Raw genomic sequence first — 18,088 nt, 5'->3', positions numbered from 1 at the left:
AGAACATCTCATCCTGAGGGAAGTGATGGAACTGAGCACCTGTTCCCTTTCTAGTGACTCCCTAGGGCTGTCCAAGAAGCCACCAGTGTCCATTAACATGAGTATTACAGGTGTGGACAGCACTCACACGCAAACTGACAACTTGTATATTAGAATTGCTTTTTTCAGAACATTAACAGAAGCTAGATTGCCCTTATGTCTTTGTTTCCTCTTTAATGCTGGCACCCCAGGATATGGTGCTTAAAGGAGGTATAGTATAGAAGGCTGACCACACCTTTGCACATCCCCAATAACTCCTGACAATGAGGACAATGGCATTTGGGGGTGAAGAAGACATGAAAGCTACATTAGCTTCTTTATGAATGTAGAGTGGAGAATTTTTCAGAGACATACTCTTGAATTTCTTTTCCTCCCACTATGGTGTCCAGGTCTTAGTAGCTTGGCCATTAGGAAGTTGTGTTGGTTGGTTGCCTGAATGTCTACCTTTAGCACTGGATGATCAGCTTGAACCACCGCAAAGGCTCTGTCCAAGTCTTGGAACAAACAGCAGAGGCAATCATGTCTGCACATTGGATGGACTGTAAATTATTTGGCCTGTCCCTGAGGATGTGCTTTGATTCATGGGTCTACCTGATCTGTCCACAAGCTGAGCTGCTTATGATATTGATGTGTATGGTTGGCTGGAAGCCCACTCTTCCCTTCAGGTTCTGATATTGCAGGTTTTGTTCTTGAGGACAGCAAACTTTTAGATTCCTATGGAATCCTACATCTGCCCTCTGCTCTGGAAGATTAGCCAATTAATTTCCAAGTATGGTACACAGTCTTGCCTGCCTTGTGGATTTCATGAATTACTTAGGATTTTTTGCTAGAAGACGCTAAGAAAGGTAGGCATTCATATTCCTAGTGAAAAACTGCGCAAATGGGGTGGAGTTTTTCTGCAAGTTTGAGCAAGAGCAGGTATAAAGTATCTCCCGAGACCTTGCCAGCAAACCTTACTTTTCTTCTGGCCTCCATTGTCCAGAGTAGCTCATGCAGCATCCTTCCCTGATGCTGTCTGGTTACTAAGAGCTTTGTAGTGTATTTGGGGGTCAAACATACCTGTAGCTTTATACTTTTTCCTCAAGATGATAGTGATCATGGTGAGGCCCTCAGCAGTTCCATTAGAGTATAGGTGGCATAATGACCTTGTTTTAACTTCAATTACTTCTGCAAAGACCCAGTTTTTATAAGCATCTTCTCAGGTACAATTGGTTAGGATTTCAAAAGGTTTTGAGGCAGATTCCAGCCCTTGAAATGACATTATCCTTCATCTTAAGCTCAAGGCCGGCAGCTGAAAGTAAGTAACTCAGACCTGCATTCACAGGTCCAGCAAGATTGTGGAGTTTCTTTTGGTCTAGCAAATGGCCACACTAAAGGTCAGTGGACAGCTGATCTCAAGTGTAGATTGGATCTGAGGTAGTTATGCTTTGTGGCCTTGTTTTCATGGCTCAGCTGACATAACCGTAGAAGCTGGGCATGGGGTCTGTTCATGAACCTCTCTAGGCAGAGCTAGTCTGTTTGGATGTAAGGCCCTGGTGACCTGAGGCAGGCTCTGAAATTCTCAAAAGGTGGATCAGACCTCTTGGCTGTGTTAAGAAAGAGATTGGACTTGGACTTGAAAGATCCCAACAAAGGTGAGACATGGTGGCTGCTCTCTTCCTGACTCTAAGAAGAAGATTGCAGGAACCTGTTCATCCTCTTAGCAGCAGACCAGTAGTTGAAATATGAGGTACCATGATGCTAAATACAGACTCTGTCAGCAACTTTTCAACTCTCTTAACTTGAGATCCTAATGTTTCTAGCATGATTCTAGCACAGTTTTTACCTCAAATCCTAATGTTTCTAACACACAGAGGGGCTATCATCCTAGATCTGGGGACACCAGACTTGGATCTCTGGTCTCTGTCCCCTATAAATGACATCTTCCTTCTGGCTTGCCTCAAGACAGAGATCTTCTGGACCTGCTTATTTATGTGAGTTTTGATATTATCTTTTCCCTTTTGGAGTACATTTCCAGGACTAAAACTTGACCAGACATTGGAAAGTTAGAAATCTTCCTTGGGTCCTTTGCTGTGATGTATACTTAATAGGAAACAAGATACCACATATTCTGTTAAGTTAGCTGGCTCTCTAACAAAGATAGACTTCTGTGTTTTAGTGGTCACTGTAATTTAAAATTAAGGCAGTTATGGCAAAATTTCCTCAGTGTTGCCAAGTAGACAATCAGTCTGAAGAATTAGAATTATCTTCTGTTCATGTTATCTTCATATGCCAAATATGGAGATATACTTGCTTCTCTTTGTGAACGTTGTTCTTCAAAGATTGTAGTAACTATCCTCTTTTCAGACAAGAGCCTAGGAAATATAGTATGTGTTCCTCCCTCCTCCAGAGGGTCCAACTCTTCCTGAGTATCCTTTTGAACAAGACCCAAGCAGAGGTTTACATGGCTTGCATATCAGATCAGAACCCTACTTGGATCTTATCCTCTTAATTGACCAGTCATGGTGGTAGTTATCCATGAGACAGATAAGGATCACTTTTAGTGACAAGAAGAGCACTGTCCCAATGTTATCACCTCTTTCCTAATCCTGTTCATTGTAATCTGTTCTTCAGTGGTCTCCAGATTGCCTGTGAAAAGATGGAGAGCCTGGAAGCTGCCCAGAGGTGTCCCTTGGTGCTATATACTCCTGAAATTCGGTGACGTTTGAGACTGGCATCTTGATTTCCAGTTTGGTGTGGTAGAGCCTGGGTAGAGCTTGGGGATGAGTCTTCAGCTAGGGGCTGGCACTGGGATCCATTCCGGGGCTCTGATGTCACAGCAGCCCACTGGGGAGGGATGTGTCATGCTGAGAGCTTCCTAGCTAGGGTAAAGGCCATGGGGAAGGTGCCTCTAATGATGAAATGCAACCATTTTCTTAATGGTGTGGATGGCCAAACTACATTTTTAGCCTCAAGTAGCCTCTTTACCTGCTATCGTAGGTATATTTTAACTCAGACATGTCATTCCTTGGGCATCGGGAAAGTTGGTCTGCAAAGTTCTTGGCTGCTGTAAAACTTGATTTCTCCCTCTTGCCTGCTGTGTCCATCCTTGTACTTGGGCAGCAGGTATGCCTTGTATGTGGCAAGTATAGCTTATCTGATTTACTGAAGTGAAGTTCTGACCCTTTCTAAGACCTTTAGTCTTACTAGTATGTCCTAAACCTGTTGTTGTCCTTTAATAACCTTCAAGAATTGTCCTGTTATGTCTCCTTAGCTCTCCGGGCATGACATAACATATACTTGGCTATGCAGCACACGGTGGCCAGTTGTGTGGCCACCTCTAGAGGGATCATGGGGGCTACAGTGTTTCCTCTTCGGGATACAGCTTTCCATCCTCTTAGGTATCTTCCTTTAGGCTTACCTTGTACAACTAGCTCTCCTTGCAAGTACCAGCCTTGTTCTGCCTCCTGAGTTCTCAGTTTCTTTGCCTGTGCCCTCTCAGCTTTCCTCACTCTGAAGCACTGCTCCTGACCATAGCCCATGCTGGCCTGGGCAGTGTGCCTATTAGGCTACTTCTGCATGGATTTCCCCAATTATGAAGAATTGGGGTGGGTTGGAGATGATTCTTTCCTGGTGCTCCTTCTTAATAAGTGGGATGTTGCTTTGATATGCCTTTGTTGGTCAGGTCAATAGAACTGTCATTTTTCTGGCCTACACAGGGCTTTCTAGGCAGAACTCTGCAATGGTGTCAAATGGGACTCTTCTTTGTAGTCTCTTGACTTGGCCTTCGTGGCAGGTATGGCATGTTCTTCTGAGACACTGTTGGCTTTATCTTCCATTGCTCCTGAGTCTATTTCCCTGTTTAATCTCTATACAGGGAAGACAATTATCATTGTTTTTCTTTCTTCGGCATGTGGGGCTTTCTTCCTGAGATTGCTGACAACAGCCATGTCCCAGAATCTTGTGGTGATGGCCACAATCCTAGGAGTAGCTGACTCTTTATTAGAACATTGTTGGTGGTTTTAAATTTTTGGACTATTTTTTAGTCTTCCAGCTAAGATTGGCATCCAAACATTTTCCTCCCAGTCTGTACGTACTTAATATTTCAGGCATTTATGTTAAGATCTGTGGTCCATTTTGAATAATTACACAGGATGAGTGGGGTCTAGCTTTAATCTTCTCCATGTGGATTTCTAGCTTTCCCAACATCATTGGTGAAGAGGCTGTCTTTTGTATAGTGTATATATCTGATGGGTTTATCTTTTGAGTCTTTGAACATAGGGTATTCTTCTTCTTCCTGGGATTCAAGACCCTGTTCCTTACATACATGGCAATGAATGAGGCCATCCTTGTTAAATTGTACCATATAGAGTCTGGATTAGCTACCTAGGCTGTGATTATCTTCATCTCCCTTTGCTGACTAGATCTTGCCTACTTACCTTTCTGGCACAAGCATATGTAGAGCCATTGGCATCCTCTGACTTAAGCTCACCCATGTAGTAGGAACCCACCCATCTAGTAGGAGCCACTGTAAATGGTGAGCCTGGTCAGATGAACTGTCTCTGTGTGTCACTGAATTGAAGTTGACATTTGCCTCCTGGGTTTGTGGAACAAGGTGCCTGAAAAATAGTATATGGGTCTCTGGTAGAACTTAGGCTCTTCCTAGAATGGAATCTACATGCTTTGACTCAAGAGGTTTTCTATAGTAGGTGAGCAGGCCTTTTTGGCTACAGAGAAGGAAAAGATTTAATGTTGTCATCAAGTCAATGCCTTTTCACCCTTCAGAGCACTGAATTACCTCATGGCAAGTCACGTCTGTGCTATTCCAGCAAAGTTGCTTTCATATATATGGTCCAATTCAATTCTGGACATCCTTATAAAATGTATCATGCACATTAATGAATCAAGCTACCTCTTCCTTGTTTAGTCCTATATGATGCACATTTAGTATGCATTCAATCCATGATCATCTGTTATGTGACATTCCAAGGCTTCTCCTATCCTGCTTTTTCTTTGTGTTCTCCTGGAAGTAGATTCTGGGGTACATCCTTTTTTTTTTTTTTAACTCTGAAACATCACTGCTTAAATGTACGCATGGACCTTTATCTGCTTGTGAGGCAAGTATTTTGGTTTCTACCCTGAGAATAGAATTTGCTTATTTAACTAAATAGTACCAGATCATCTTCTAGGAGAGATGGCCCAGCATTCATTCCCACTGGTGGCATCAGTAGTCCTGTCTTTCCCTCCCACATCTCCCTCCCTCATCCCTGCCAAGTCTCTACACAATCTAGCATTTGACATCAGAATGAGCATGGAGTAATCTCACCAAGTCATTGGTATAACTGAGCATTTTGTCTTAATGGCAGCACTTAGAATGTCCTTGAATTTGCCTTTCCTTTTGCGGTTCCCATCTGTCTCATTTAAAACAAATTTCTCATCCAAAAACAAAATTGTCTTCCTCACTGGCTCCAGATATTGCCTGTCATTTACTTTCTTTGTGACATATTGGTATTGAACAGAAAAATTATTTCTGATCAAATTCAAATCTCAGGTCTGTGCTTTGTGCTGTTTTCTAGACCCCTGTCACATAATCTGTATTTTCTTCTCTTGCATTTTTAATCTAGATTTTCCCCCAAATAGCCATGGCTAAAGGTCTTTTCTAAGAGACTGGAAACAAACAAGGTATAATATGCAGGTATTTTCTCCAGTGTAAGCTACCTATCCACCTTACCTAGACAAGATCGTCCTTTATCCATGATGGCCACTTTGTTATATATACAATGGGACAGTTCCCTACTGCTTGATTCCCTTCATATGTTGTATGAATACTGTGTTGACTTTATTCCTCTGACTCCCTACTGAGGGGACAAATCTTCTTCATTTACTTTGTGGATTCACTATTGATACATAGTTTTGACCTCTGTATAAAAAAGGAGATTGTCATTGAATTTAAGCAAAAAAAGCTATGTAAAACTTTGAATTCTTAAATTAATTTGTATTGAACTAGTATCTGGAATTCATGCTTCTGAAGAAATGACTTTATGGAGATCTTATTAGAACTCTAAGCTAATCCCTAGAAACTTTATAGCTAGGAAACAAGAAAAGGGATGTCTAATTTATTAAATACCAAATGAGAAGACTATTTGGAAGGAGAAAAAATCACATAACATAACACACATGTTAATGTATGAGATTTTGATAAACTGGACTAACAACATTGAACTGATCCCCTCACTTGGACTAAAAAATTCCCCATCATGATGTGATTTTAATTACCTTAAATCTTAATGTTTTGTATACATTTTCATAATTTAAATGGGCCTGTGACTTAGCTGTCTAAGACTTTCCATAGCAATGAATCCTTCTGTCACAAAGTATGGCCATAGGTCACACCTTCTGGAATGACTGGATAAAAAACCAAGCATGAAAAGAAGGGTATATTTTCCATGTAGCTCACTCAGAACTTTGGCAAATTTTTGCCAATCATGGTGGGCTTCTTGTCATCAGAGGTGGCTTAACCAAGTCTGGCCAGGGAGGACTTTATTAACCATTTCTATCCCTTTGGGGACTGTCCTGATAGTAAATGTCTTTTGAAGCATTTCTGAGGCAGGCTCAGGAGATGTGGGGGTGGGCAACAATACTTTTTCTATAGAGAAGCAGAGTCTCTGTGGGGACCATTTCTAAGAGCTCCATGTCTATCAAGCCTTTGGCTTTAGTTAAATAAGACATACTACACTTCTCTAGAATCCTCTTTGATTAGCTTTATTTAGCAGTAAAGTACCATTAGGGAACTCAGAGGAGTGATGAATGACTTCATGATTTTATCCCTGGAGATGGCCACTGAGATGATTTATTACTTCTAGATCTGTATAGGAAATGAGCTCAGTTTGCATATGCTGTCTTATAACCTCTCTCCTTAGCACTTTCTCCTCACATTACTGAGTGTTGCTGCTTTAGATTTTGCCCCATTGACCCAAGGTATTCTTTATAGATTTCCAAGTTCACAACTTAGTGACATGCCTTTTGCCTGGATAGATCTAGTCTTAGTATAGCATTATTTCATCAGTTTTTACAAATGCCCTGTTTTCTATGATGGATTGGGTTCCACGTCTTAGCCTCTATCTTTAATATCTGGAAGCATGTAAATGCTTGACCTAGGCCAAAGAATCTATCCAGTTGATAATTCCCTATGTGGAATGATAGATGATACCATTAGTGCAGCTATTTCCACGATATTTGAATGGCAAACATCTGTTTCCTCCTCTCCTTCTGATTGACAAGGAATTCAAAGTACCACTTGGGCATTAGCTAGTAAATGGTAGTTCAAGACTATCTTGATGATCGACAGTCCTTGCTGTCTTCTTCTGGGATGCAGTCTCTTAGGAAGCAGGAAGAGCTAGCTCCTACTTGTGTATCTTCTTTCTGTCTTGCACACTTTCTGTGTATGCAGAATCCACTTCAATTGGTGATACTGAAATGCTATGGACAAATTAGCTCAGATTGTATTTGCAGTCAGGTGCCTGCTTTGGGGCCTTGGTTGATGCCCAGTAGCTCCTCTCTATTAAAGAGTTATTTTGTGTTGCTTACATTTCTCTTCTTGGCAGTCTGAAGGGCATTCTCCTGGAAGAGATGGCTGCTTGCCTAGATAGAGCTCCCAGCTGACTACTGTGTGGCAGGTCTACACAAACAGAGAGCTTCAGCAATGGACATGGCAGGGATGTAGAGTAGGTCTGCTTCTTAGATGAATGAGGCTCAGGCCCTGAGTCCAAGCCCCAGGACTGACAAAAAAAAAAAAAAAATCCCAGTAGTGGGAGATGGAATCCCAGGAATTTGTCACTTCCCATATTGATGTTTTGTAGGTCTTGAAGTTCTGAGGCTCTCCTGACACTGTCTGTAAGCCCCAGTGTTGGGGAGAGAATCTGTACCTTGGAGGAATAGAGAGGCAAAAGGTCCTGCTGGGTGACGCAGGCTCAGCACACTGAAAGCCTTTACCCTGATATTGAATTATCTGTGCTCAAAGGAAGAACTTGTTCTCTGATCATCTACATGGAATATTGCTGGCCCCAAAGATCCTTCTGTGTGCTTAATCTCTAGCATTTGAGGTGAAAGGAAAAAGCAACCAGGCATGTAAAATTACCCTTAATATTTTTGTCTTGGCCCATGGGGTTGTTCACCCAGGGGCTATGCCAAACATTTTGCATGAGTTACGTGCAGTGACTGTGAACAGGAGTCCTCACACTCAGTGACTGTGTCTATGCCTTCTCACTCTGCTCTACAATTTTAAAATGAATCCCTTGGCTACTCTGCCATTGGTAATTCTCTTCATGGGAAAGCATGCATCCTTGAGAATCAGGATCTGGTAGAGCTGCTTCTAGCCTTTGTTTAGCCAGATGGACATTGGTTATAGTAAGTGTTTTATATTTATTCAAGAACTGTCTAGAAAGCCTACCAAATTTGATGCTCACATAGGCTTAGTGCCTATGTTGACCTTACCTGTGACAAAGACCTTGGGCCTGCTAACTTGTCATTAGACCCCTGCTTGGGCTAGCTTTTGTCTTCATGGCTTACATAGGTGGCTCAGGATTCTACCTACTTCATGGAAAATGTCTGGGGTTCTATTGATGGAGAGTGAGGCTAGATGGATGGACAGGCAGAGCGGTGGCTGTTGTTTGTCCTGTGGCCAAAAGTAGAACAGCTTCCAGGACAGCAGGAAGCTGAGGTGTATGTGTGATTATAACTGAAGGGTCTGGTTGATCCTGGACAAAGCATCTTGGAGATTAGGATAGCAATGTGGGGTTCTTGCCTCATTCCTGACATTGTCCCAAGTCCAACTCCAGGAGTGTGTCATGTGACCTGCCAGAACACTTCTTAAGAGTCTGTCTTATAGCTGAAGCCACAATTTAGTGTTATCTGGTGTGTCTTAGGTGATAGTGTACATCCCTCCCATCACGATCATCATCTTCCTGGCTACTCAGGGACTCCCTGTTCTTCTTCCTCCTTGGTGTGATTTCTTCCTTTTTTAACATATTCAAAAGCAACATCATACAAATGCTGTGATTAATAGTAAACAGACCCATGTTTTTGCATAGTGAATTTTTATGAACAAGTCTTCAGTGGAATAAAGTGATTATTAAGAAGATCTAAAACATTTTCAAATTAGAAAATATTGACTTTCCAATAGTGCATCCACAGAAAAGCAACCTATGAAAGCTCCCTAATCAACTGTATCTTTACACTCCTGCCCAGGGCACTTTGACAAGTTAAACTTTCTGAAGTCTGAGTTGAGGGGGGGGGGAGAATACATAAAGGTTTCCATGAATCTTTTTTTCCCCAGAAGAGTATTTTTGGTAAAATACTATTTTACTATTCATTGATAGTTCTTTTCTTTGTGAAAAAGAATGTAAATTAACTTTTAATGCAAAAATATACAGGTAGAGATATTTAGTTTCACAGTTTACATAAAACATGATTGAATTTTAAACAAAATCCTAAAATTGGTAGGCAGCGTTGGCTCATGCCTGTAATCCTAGCTAAGGAGGCTGTGATCTGAGGATCATGGTTTAAAGGCAGCCCATGCAGAAAAGTCCATAAGACTCTTATCTTCAGCTAGTCACCAAAAACAGCTGGAAGTAGAGCCTTGGCTTAAGTGGTAGAGCACAGCCTTGTTCAAAAGCATCTCAGCTATAGTTGCTAGGCCCAGGGTTCAAGCCCATGACTAGCAAGGAAACAGAAAAAAAAACTAAAATTTTGGAATGAAATGAATGTAGATTTACCTTTGTGTATTTAAGGAGGGTAAAGCTTAAAGCATGTCATGAAACTTCAAATTACAAAGTTAGGTAATATTTCTACCTAAACATTATATGCTTCCTGAAATAAAGTGTTAATAAGGAAACTTTTCTGTGACTTATTAACAAAATACAGTAATTTCAGACTAAAACTAGAATGCTTTCCATTATATCCACAGTGATTAGTTATTCTTCGCAGTACAAAAGGATAGCAAATAATATACATCATAACAACCAATCTCTACACTCGATAGAATACAACAATCTATACAACGATGCTTTCTAATTGCCTACAAAGATTGGGAATTGTAGTACTTTCTTTTGCATAAGACCTCTTCCTCGGGGACTTCCAGGAAGACGGCAGAGGAACAGCAGAGCCCTAGCTCAGCTCCCCCCGACATCGCAGTTTTCTCACCCCATAGAAACTTTTACTCCTAGAAAGACAGACAGAGTAAGAGTACAGGGATTCTGGCCAGGATGGAAAAATCGACTTTGCTCGTCTGAAAACACAGATTTGAGCTCCGGGCGGCGTCACGCTGTGGCGCCAGTGCCGGCGCCGGCACAGCGCCCGGCACAGCGCCACACTCTGCGCGGCTAAAGCACACAGCATAGACCAGGGAGAAATCCTCCAGATGGCTGCTGAGCACAGATGGGCTGAAATCGCAGAGGAAGCGTGAGTACCCCACAAGAACTATTCTCACTCGCGCCCACAGTGCAGCTTCTGAAAGGTAGCCCTTCCCCCACCACCAGAGCAAAGCACCATCTTTGCCACTGGCATAGGGTCAGACCAGATTGGAACTAAAGCGGGCCTGGGGAAAGCGAGGACAAAGGAGCCATCTTTGAAAAGGGCAAGAGGGACCGACCATTGAGAGCCAGCTCCGCCCAGGAGAATGCCCCCTGCCCAGGCGGGAGGCGTGTCCTGGGCTGCAGCTTAGCCAGAGGTGCCCCGCCTTCCCCGCCGGAATTTCTAAATTTAAAGCGAGCAGCTACCAGTGGCACAAAAACACCAGACGGGGGAACAAACTGTTCCTGAGACAGATAAACGGTCCCGTCACGGAGGAAGCACAATTCCCAGCCCGAAACGGAGCTGAACTCCATAGCCAGCTTCAACCAGGAGACCTCCCCGCCCAGGAGGGAGGAACCTCCCCCAGGGCAAGCAACTCTCAGCCCGGTAAACCAGGCCAGAGGTGCCCCGCCCTGCTGAGTCCACAGCCTATTCAAAGCCAGATGTTAAAGGCCGCAGCCCCACAGCAGACAGAGGAGCCACGGTTCCTGAGACTGCTCACGTCCCTATCTACAGAGGATGCCCAAGGCCTACCTCGAAGCTGTGCGAACCACAGAGACCCAGGATTGCACCAAAAGAGAAGGATCAGAACAGATCCACCCCCTGCAATCTGAAAGCAAGTCAAACCAGCCAATCAGGAAAATACACTGCAGACCAACAAAAGGAAACCGGAGACTGGGGAAAGACCACCCAAACAAGGAGGACTCCATTTTTTTTTCTTTTCAAACATTTTTTAAACTTTTTAAAAAAATTTTTTTTAAATTTTTTCACTTCTGAAACGTCGTTGGTTTGTTTTTTTTTTGTTTTATTTTGTTTTTGGTTTTCCATTTTTACCTGTTTTATCAAGTTTTTTTTGTTTTGTTTTTTTGTGGTTGTACATTTTTCTGGGTTTTTTCCTTTTTATTTATTTCTTTTTGAAATAATTTTTCTGTTTTATGCATCTGTCTTCCAGTATTTTTTCTTTATTGCTCTCTTTGCATTCTCTTTCTTTAAAAATTACTTTCCTATGAATAACACCTCCACTCTTTTCTGCTAACTCTCCATTGTCTATCATTTTAACATTGTTCTTTCTACTGATTCTACTCTTCTCCACATTTCCATGTCACTGAAACTAAACCATAATCATCACACCCCCCCCCCGCCCCCAAAACATTTTACTCTATTTCCTTTACTATTTCTAACTTACCCTCCTGAATTACTGCCAGGACCTCCAGGTTCCATTGACTCCTGGTTGTTGGATAGAGGGTATCCCTGCTTAATCCGAGTGAATCAAAGGGGTTCATAGAGAAAGCCAGTCCTAAAAGAACTTAATATAAGAACAAGAATTTATCATAGGGTTGTAACCGTAAATAAGTAACTACTGAATACAGGGCCCAGGATCGGTTGTTATATTGAAATTGTATTCTTTAGGAAAACCAAATCTAATTTTATAGACAGGTATACAAAGTATCTGTATATAATTGTGAACTTATAAGATTTACACAACAGTGCTTGGTAAGGGCTGCTTTGGGTCTTAAACAGTGCTCACAGGTGCTTGTACATTGGCATTCCCAATCCAAATGGGCAGAAGAAACACAAGAAAGATGGCAAACAATGGAGTCTTTTCTCCCAATCAAAACAAGTAGGAAACAGAGCAGTCAATCAAAGACATAGAAAAGAACCCTCAAAATGCACTGCAAAATCTACTGATAAACATGTTAAATGAAAAGTTTGAATCGGTACAGCAATCCTTCCATAAAGTAATAGATGATTTCATGGCCTCAACAAATAGAAAGATAAATGAAATTCAAGAGTCAAATGAAAAGATAGCTACCCAGGTAAAATATTTGAGAAACAGCACTCAAAACCAAATTAATGAAGTAAAGAAGTCCATGCAAGACCTAAAAGATGACATGGAAATCATTAGGAAAGACCAGTCAGAAGGAAAAGAGATTTGAAATCAAGTAGCTAGCCTTCAGTCCCGACTAACTGAAGCAGAGGATTGAATCTCAGGAGCTGAATATTCCCTAGAATCTATGGAGAAAGATAAAAAATCAATACAAATCCAGTCCAATCAACAAAACAGATCGCTACAGGAGATTCAAGACACCATCAGGAAGCCCAATTTAAGGATAATAGGTATTGAGGAAAACTTGGAGAAAGTTAATGGATAGGCAACCTATTTAACAGAATATTAACTGGGATCTTCCCAAATATCCAGAAGGAAAGGCATACAGATACAAGAAGCATTTAGAACCCCAAACCGACCAGACCAGACTAGGACATCCCACCGACACATTGTGATCAAAGCAGGATCAGTAGAGTACAAGGAAAGAATCCTTAAAGCTGTTAGGGAGAAGAAAACAATCACATATAAAGGAAAAGCAATCAGAATTACCCCAGACTTCTCAGCAGAGACCATGAAAGCAAGGAGAGCCTGGAATGAGGTATACCAAACACTAAATAAAAATAACTACCAACCAAGAATACTGTACCCAGCCAAACTCTCATTCATAGCCGAAGGTCAAATAAAAGTCTTCCACAGTAAGGAAAAACTGAAACAATATATCTCCACCAAACCAGCTTTATAGAAAATCCTCAAAGATGTACTATACAGGGAAAATAATCAAGATCCCAATACAGAGAAATGAACCCTAAATAGTAAGCATCAGATCAAGAAATGGGAAGACACGGCTTTTAACAAGAAGTGATAATGAAAGGAACAAACGATCATCTCTCAATCCAACTCTCAACATTAATGGACTTAATTCTCCATTGGAGACATCAGCTCATAAATTGGATCAAAGATCAAGATCCATCTTTCTGCTGCCTCCAAGAGACACATCTATCCAGCAAAAGTAAACATCTTCTAAAAGTGAAAAGCTGGAATCAAATCTATCAAGCAAATGGCCCCCATAAGCAGGCTGGAGTTGCAATCCTAGTATCAGACAAAATTGACTTCAAATTTAAAAAGGTAAGAAGAGACAAAGAAGGTTACTACATACTAGTAAAGAGATCTCTCCTACAGGAAGATATAACCATTCTAAATATCTACACACCAAATGCAGGAGCACCCAACTTCATCAAACAAACACTACTGACTCTAAAAACACTCATAGACCCAAACACATTGATAGTTGGGGACTTTAACACTCCACTATCACCAGATTAGTTTAGTCAGAAGGGCCTAAAATGGCCCCACAAGTCAATCTCATTGCACCACTTAGTGTTCAGATAAGCACCATTTTCCACCTGTACCAATGTCTCTTCTGTTATCATAGTCATGGTTCCAGTCATCAGGACTCCTGTCTTCAGAAACGAAATCATCATCTGACTCCTCTGTAACGGTGGTCAGGCCCATGATCAATGTAACGCTGTTGGTAATAATGTCTACCTGCCAGGTAGGAATGGGAACTCTGTCTGACTTTCCTCTGGGATGAGGTGATCTTGGTGCCACTGGGAGCTTGAAGGCTGGCTAAAGGTCTGACAATGTGACTACAGTGATGAAGAGAAAATTGGACTGATCCACACAGAGACCCAATTTCCCACCATAGGACATCTGTCTCCAAACATTGTCCATTGCTGATTATCTCTGATAATTTTCTGGAGAAGAGATGATCTCTTGAGATAGTTGTAATGATGGAGTCCTATTATCCAGTCCTTTGATATATGTTAGAAGATGTGGAGGTAGGGCTTGAGTTTACAACTTAATGCAAGGGAATATGATGGATTGACATCCTGTGAAGCAGGACTACTTCCTGGTGGAACAGCTTGAAGTTTCAAGGTTACCCACAAAGAGCGTGGTCTGACTTGACAGTGAATAGTGAAGGTAAATCCTACTTTGAAGCAGCAGTGACTCCATTTTGAAACCGTAGCCATCTTGTTGTTTATGTTAAACTGTAAGAACTTCACTTGCTTGCGCTGAAACTGGTGAGCTGTAAATTCCTTAAACAAAGCTATCTTAAAGCTAGTCAGGCCCCACTCTGTGCTATCTAACCTTGGGCCTGCACAAGCTCTGAGAAATGGCCAGGCTAGCCAAAGATAAACAGGCACCGTGAGTCCACCCTGGCCGCCAAAATATTTCATCTAGCAGGACAGGTTGTCAGAAACCAGACAGCAGAGAGACTGTTTTGATAACCTCTGTCCACCTTGGAATGTTCCTAGCCCCAAGCCAATCAGAATTGTGCCCTAACCCTAATCTTGCTTGAACACCTGGTTGCTGTAACTTTGTGGTTTTTGCCTTTATAAACCCTGTAAGATTTCAGGCCAGGGTCCTCCTCCCTATCTCCTCTGCATCTGTGAATGGGACCAGGCCCAAGCTGCAGCTTTCTGAAATAAAGCCTTGCTTTTGCATTTCGGGACTTCTGGCTCTCGGTGGTCTTCTTGGAGATCGTCTCGGGACTTGGGCATAACAACAGCCCCTATCTCCACACCACCCCATCCCTACTTAGGCTGAAAGGTAGCCTTTTGTTGGCATTATGATCCACTCACCACCATCCTGAGGACATGGTTGTTGAGCCAGCAGAGCTGTGCAACCTCTGCTTTCTGAGGATGGTAACTGAATAGCTGCAGTAAGGAAGGGTTAATGTTTGGGCAAAAATTGTCCTATGCAGTGGGTCTCTTCCTTTTTCCAGAGATCTAGCCTGTCTTCCCTATAGTGCTCTATTTCTCATCTGCATAGGGAGTGTAATACAGGGTGAGCTGAAGAGATTTGAGGAGTCTCATCTGTCTTTGAGGATGGCCCACTAGGTGTCGTATCACACATGTACCCTAGAAGCTGATATGTAGCCATTATAGGCCAGGCACCCAGACAACCCCATAGCTCTGAGGCCTAAGATGCATAGCAGTTCTGCGCTACAGTCCAGGAGAGGCATTACCAGATGCAGAGAGCAGGGCAGGAGGTGCCCTGCAGGAGGTGCCTAGCAGATGCAGAGAGAACAATTGGGAATGGGATTGAAGAAAGGACTGCTATGTTTTTTTTTTCATCCCACAGTATCCACATTGACTTTAGGTGCTCAAGTATATGGTGTTCCCTGATAGTCTTTAAAGAGGTAGATGTTGTGTGGCAACTTCATTCTTTCAGTTTCATGGACATTCATAATTCTATTACTTTCAGACTCATAGGAATTAAATTGCTAATTATTGGTCTCAGTGTTAAGAATGTGTGTAGGCACATGGATCCTAGATGAACAGGTATGTGTCATGTATAAAGATAAATTGCTGTGAGGTGATTCTGGAGACTGCCATGAGGAGATTGATGGTCAAAGCACATAAGGCTACTCAGGTCAAGTTAAGATTGGCTTTGAGGCCTTAGAGGGCTTAGAAATCATGGAAGAGAAGGATTACTGGTGAGTGAGTGATCAGAAAGTCTTTTTAGCTTACTCAACAGACAAAGCTTAGGATTAAAGGAGAAAGGAAATGCATGAGTTCAAGACATAGTTGGGAAATAGAACTGAGAAGGGTTGGCTAAATGGGAGAGAAATGGAAGCATTTAGCAACCAGGAGGTCATCTTGAGGTCAACAGCATAACATTAGAAACGTTTTACCTCTACTGTCTTTCTGGGTAATGTTGGTGTGAATGATCCAATGCCCTCCAGTGACGGGCTGGTGAGCAGAGACTAATAAGGTCATTGGTTAGGATGTTGAGAACTGTAGATCTGGAGATTGTGATTGTTTTATGGTCTGAGAAGTAAGGTTAGGATTGTAGGCTGCAAATTGTGTCCTTTCTGCTCAACCTTGTCATGAAGATGAGCTACAGAGCTGGCAGATTGACATATTGTGTAGGCAAAGGAGTGTTTTCTAGAACATGGTGAGTCGGGATGTATAGTGGGGCACAGTCACAGTAAGATGAGTGTCCAATGGGCACCCACAGTAGATAGGAAGTTGGTAAAGTTGGATTGTTGGTGTGAGGTAGGTAAAATGGGATGGTGCTTTGATGTAAAGAACTATAAAAAGTCAAAGGGCAGAGGGAAAGAAATGTATAACAATGGAGGGCAGGCACCTGTGGCAAGAAAACAAAAGGTAAAAAGGAAAGACATCCTCTAGAGGACTTTTGTGGGGGAAGGGAGGGGGGTTACACCAGCCTTGCTGCTGGATTTTCTCTTCATCTCCAAATACTGGGCCCATGTCAGATTGGCTTAAAAGTGGTTACTGATGTTATTCTGCAGAGTCCTACTGGAATCTTCACCTGGGAACCCATGACATCTGGGAATGACAATGAAAGTCAAAACCAGTGTCTATAGAATGCCAGGGGTCCTCTTCCACATTCTTCACTCACTTCCAGGATAAGAATTGGGTATGCTGAAATGTGAAGTACTAGAAGAGTCTGATTGTCCTGGAGTTTAGAGGCAGAGCTCTCACTTTCAGCTGTGCTTCTCAAGATTTGACCCAAGGGCTTTACTCAAGATTTATTTCAGGATTAGTAGCCACAGCAGGTGGCTCTTACTGTGACCATCATGATTTTGGGCATGTTCAATGTTGTACATAAGGCCTTAAAGAAAATAAATAAATAAGGCCTTAAAGCTTCAGAGCCTTATTTTCTTCTTTTTACAAACTCTTTTCTACCAAGCTTAGAGTCTGGCTTACCTCACCTCTGGGTGTGCTTACTCCCAAGCCTTGGGCAAAGGCATTAGAATTTTACCTACTTAGACTGGCCTACTTTCTGTTCAGTGTAGTGAACTGTGCTCTCATTTGGCCAGCAGGAGTCAAAGGTGCCTTGAATGTGTCATGGCTGCCTCTTAGCCAGATGTTACTTGACTCATTTTTCAAGTGTTTTTCCTTCTTGTCTTCCTAAATCTTCCTTAAAATCTTTTGGCCAAAGAATTGCTCCAGATTCCTTATGTAAAAATACCCAGTGTGTTTGTCACAAAACAGTAGATAGATAGATAGATAGATAGATAGATAGATAGATAGATAGATAGATCTATATCTATGTATGTGTGAATATATATATATGCATATCTATATATATATATATATATATATATTCACACAATCTTAATGTGGCATGGCATAAAGGTGCAGGAAATTCCAAGGAGGCTAAATTCTTTTAATGTTCAATGCATTGTGTGGGCATCTCCTGGAGGTTTCCAGAAGGCCACAAAGAGGAGTGTTTGCTCTTGAGTACAGATGAGAATTGGCCTATAGCTTTGGTCACTGCTGTTCAGATATGGTTATTCCTACTTGTTCTGCCTTGATTCACTATTTACAATGATTAGTCAAGACTACCTAGGAAGATGATTTGACATGTCCCATAGGCATTCTGAGGTTGTCACCTTGGAACATGTCATGTCACCTACAGGTCTGCAGACCTTAAGCCTGAAGGACTATGTGGAGGTTCACTTGCTCTAATAACTTCATATAAGACTGTTAAATACTGGCTCTGCTGAGACATGGGACAAAGAGAACTTAGTATTCAGTTGCTCAGGGTAACAGCTGACAAGTCAGATCATCTGTGACAGCCCTGGGCCCTAATACAGGCGCATGATAGATGAAGGCTAAAATTAGCATAGAAGCTTCTCTC

The 18,088-nt window shown here is 42.0% G+C and overlaps 1 pseudogene; it reads right to left on the bottom strand.

Moving 5' to 3' along the window:
• Positions 1-13,789: 13,789 nt before the first annotated feature.
• Positions 13,790-14,428, bottom strand: LOC125344004 (annotated as a pseudogene).
• Between the last annotated feature and the right edge of the window lie 3,660 nt (positions 14,429-18,088).

Source organism: Perognathus longimembris, chromosome 2, assembly GCF_023159225.1.
Source record: "Perognathus longimembris pacificus isolate PPM17 chromosome 2, ASM2315922v1, whole genome shotgun sequence".
NCBI classification, from domain to species: Eukaryota; Metazoa; Chordata; class Mammalia; order Rodentia; family Heteromyidae; genus Perognathus; species Perognathus longimembris.
This window is presented reverse-complemented; position numbering and strand designations above follow the sequence as displayed.